Consider the following 4266-nt stretch of genomic DNA (forward strand, 5'->3'; position numbering starts at 1 on the left):
TTCCACTAAACACCAAGCTCACAGGGCACGAATGTCACTCTTGCTCTTTAGCTCATTCTCAGAGCCCCATACTCTGCCTAGGGCAGAGCTGACCCTCTATCTGTGTTAAGTAAGTAAATCAATGTAAAATGACAATGGCATATGTTTTGCGTGTGATTTCTGCGATCTCACCTGGAATGCAGTTCTATAAATGTCAACATTATACCTCCAATATAATGAAAACCTTGTTAATAGTCACTAATAGGAAAAAGGAAAACTGCTTTTTAGATAGTTGTGTCTACAAAAAGAAGAGCCTTAAAGGGAAATTAGAAACTCAAACCAGAGCTGTTTATTACAAATTAAAATACTTCAAATAAAATTGTGGGACTAACAGTAATATTTGTATTTAAACCATGAGTCAAAAGTCAGAGTCTCTAAGTTAAATGTTTGTTTCAGTTACACTGTAATTTCAGTTGTGAATGCATTCTTATTCACAAGGGTGGAGAGCACTAGGGTAGCTGTTTAGATGCTGGGTCATCTGCCTGCAGTGTCCCTTTGTCCTCTGTTCCTTACATAGCACTTACTTATCCTACCACTGGAATCTCCTCTCTGAAATCTAAAGCTTATCAGGTAACTCAATTCCATGACACTCCAATGACTGGCAAACCCAGAGCTTCTCAAGTGAGTAGCAATTTATCCCTCCCTCCCACGGAACATTTGGCAATACCTAGAGACATTTTTAGTTACCACAAATGGGGGAAGGGAGTTACTTTTATCTACTGGATAGAGACCAAAGAGGCAGCTTACTGTGTTACTACATGAGCCAGTTCTCCATGGAAAACACTTAGCAAAGCCCAAACGTCAGCAGCACTGCGATTGGGAAACCCAGAGAAAGAGAAAGTTCAATTTGGTATACACTTCCAATAAAATTTTGTGGCTCTTTCTATCTTTCTTGAATAGAACGAACTCGTTGCTTGAGAGACACATCTAACAAGCACTCATTTAGATAACGGGCTACCTCTTTTTCTTGTGTCAGCTGCTTTCATTTCTTTTCAAAAATTTTCCTTAGTACACAGTGTTTGCATTCCTTGTGAGAAGTTAGTACATCTTAATTCATTTATTCACTCCCTTTTCCTCCCCTCCTTCCTCTTTCCCCTTCCCTCTGTCTCTTGATCCCTTCTCATCTGAGAAAAATCCCCCTTCTTCCTATTATCTATCACTCATTTGCTCTTTACTTACATTAGATTTCTTATATAAGGAACCACACAGTATTTAAGCTGTGTGTCTGAAGTATTTCACTTAACATTATAGTCTTAAGATGAATCAGATCGTTTTTCTGTGAACGACTCAAGTTTATCCTTGTTGTCACAGTCTCCAACCCACTGCTGTTATCTTCACCCATGGTATTAACTTGTTCATGTTTACCTCTTACTTAACACTTACAGCAAGTCATCCTAGTTGACACAGGATTGTCAAATTCATCAGTCTAATTCTTTCTTGTGCCCTTTTGTGGGTCTGTGCCCTTGAAGGTGCACAAAATCATATCTGAATTCCTACCACTGAGCTTTCCAAGCTTTGTTCACCAATGAACTATCATCTCTTTTCAAATTCATTTTTTGAGTCTCAGCTGTACATTTTATTGTGCTTGTTATCATCTGTACAGAGTGACATTTTAGTGTGTATTGCTTTAGGTCCCATATTTTTCAATGCTAAAATTAGCCTGTCATTTCTGTAGTACCTAAGACAGGCCCTGAACATGTATTCAAATGAGTCCCATTGAATTCCAGAAGGTACATCAATTTTTGGTGTGTCTTTCACATTCTAGATAAAATGTAGTCATCTGAACCTGTAAGTTAAGAATATGTTAAAAATATTTTACAGTATTTTTCTTCCCTTAAAGATATAAAAATAGAATTAACATGAATTTTTAAAAAATTACATACAATAGACTACACAAGAAGAAAATACTTAAACAGTTAATATCACTACCAAGGAAGAAAGTTTTTCACAATGAATAAATACAGGCTTTAAAATTTGGGATAGATAACTATGATTCATTGTATTTTTCTCTACATTTTAAGTTTTCAAAGTAACTATTACTTTTAAAGTCAGAAAATATGATTTTAAAAAGTCATACTGCATTTATATTTACATTTTACAGAGCGATAGTTTTGGAGTAGATTAAAAATACTGGAGCAGATATTGTGAAAGTGAAAGAAAGAAACTACTCAAAATGAAAGAATTGGTAACTGGTGGTCAATTTAAACACCAGCAGAACTAAATCAGCGTGGTGCAGAGAATGGATGGCCCACCTGAGGACTGTTCCAGCATAAAAAGGAGACCAGGAGAGGAAGAATAGTGCTGTGGGTTCTCCTAAGTGTTGCAGTTCAGAGCCATTGGTTCTCCTGGAGATGCCTGTTGTGCTGTCTCTCCTGATATGAACCCTCCTGTTATCACTGGAAGAGCTCAGAAACTTGACACTGAGAATGACTGTGGTTCACTTTGGGGGATCCCTGATCCTTACTTTTGATCATTGCTTCCTGGCTCTGGAGGGGAATATGTGTGCTATTCAATCTCCAGCAGAAGTTTGTCGCATTGGTTTGCTGATAAAAACTCAGCTGTCTCATTGTCAGAGAAGTTCAGGATTTCATTGTCATTGAGGATGGCTGTGGTACTTTTCTGGGGAACCCTGTTTCTTATTTTGAGCATCACTTCTTGGTTCCAGTACACGCCCCTCAGCCTGCTAGCACAGATCCCTCACTCCACTGGCACAGACTTTCTAGCTTTCACCCTTGACCTTTACGCCTTCCTAGTGCAGATCCCTGGGATAGACTTGCATGAGTCATTGCTGTGGGCTCAGGGCTTTCAGCTGAACTCATGCACGTCATTGCCAAGATTGGCAACTCCAGGGAGAAACAATAGACTGGGCTGGCAGTGCTAGCCCCAGGAAAAATCCAGTTATTTAAACTACAAAAACAGTGTGAGGTTTTTCTCTGAATGTAATACCTTCCATATGGCAGGCTGGAGTTGAAGAAAACCAGTGTAGCCCTTGCCATGGTTCAGAGGGTTTATCAGAGGCCATTCTCAAAAGGGATTAATTGTTTAAGTCAACACTACAGAATCACTCAACTTGAGGGTTTCTGGTGTCACCCTATCACAGTGACTGGGTGGGAAATGCCAGAAGAGAGAGTCATGAGGAGGGTCTAGGCTAGATATTGTGGCTGCTTCAGAGAATTTATGTTCCATAGAGGGCACCCTGCCCTCTGTGATGAGAACCAGGAGCCTGTGTGATTTTTGGAGGGGCTTAGTCTGCAAGTGCTGGCGTCACATCCAGAACTGGACTTGAACTTCTGCCCCACTGCCTACAGCCAGCAGAGACCTCAGGGATCTATTTGCTTTTGCCGTCTACCAGCATGTCCAAGGCTACCGCTTGGCTTAGATGGTTGGCAAGCCTGAGCTGTATGGAAAGATGACCCCTGGTGGGAAAGGTTACTCACAAATCCACACGCTGTGAAACCAGGCAGTCTAAGTAATGACTTGAGGTGCACAGAGGGACATGGAAGCTTGGAACTGCTGAAGTGATTATACCTTAGAGTAAACATCATTGACTAAAGATGCTGATGCAAGAGGCAAGGCAAGGTCCAGCATTTAGACACAAAAACGTGAATGTGGAAGCAGAATAAGTCTTAGCAATGACTCACTATACTTTTCTCCTACTTGGTGGTTTCCAGTACTGCAGATCCCAGAGAAAACACTCATCAAAAATGTAAAGAAATATTTTTGGACTTTTTCTTTTTCTTCATTGAGTTTTGGCATTTGGAGTTTCTTCTTTTTATTTTTTTCTTCTTATGTTTTTCATTTTTTTTTTGTCTTTGCTTTCTTTTTCTTGTTTGTTCTTTTATGTTAGTTTTACTGATACATATGCATTTGAGATAGGGTCTTCATATGAAGTTCAGGCTTGCCTTGGGCTCACTTTATATTCCAGGCTGGTCTCAATCTTGCAAGGATCCTCCTGCTGCAGCCTGCCAAGTGCTGGGATTATAGAAGTGCATCACCACATTGGGCTTATTGAGTAACATTAATTTTCTTTTACTCCTTAATAAGATCTTTATCTCACCTTTCTATGTTCTTTCTTGTATTACTTTTCTTAGTTTTTCAAATTTTACTCTTTCCCCTGTTCCTGACTTTCCTTCACTGTGTAGCCATTTTTCACTAATCTTTGTTTATTTAATTCTGTGTTATTGTTGTTGACCTTTTTTATTGTTAATGGTTACAGTTAGATATTCA

Source organism: Cavia porcellus, unplaced genomic scaffold (assembly GCF_034190915.1).
Source record: "Cavia porcellus strain 051 isolate PalLab524CR breed Dunkin Hartley unplaced genomic scaffold, mCavPor4.1 scaffold_8, whole genome shotgun sequence".
In the NCBI taxonomy this organism is placed as follows: domain Eukaryota; kingdom Metazoa; phylum Chordata; class Mammalia; order Rodentia; family Caviidae; genus Cavia; species Cavia porcellus.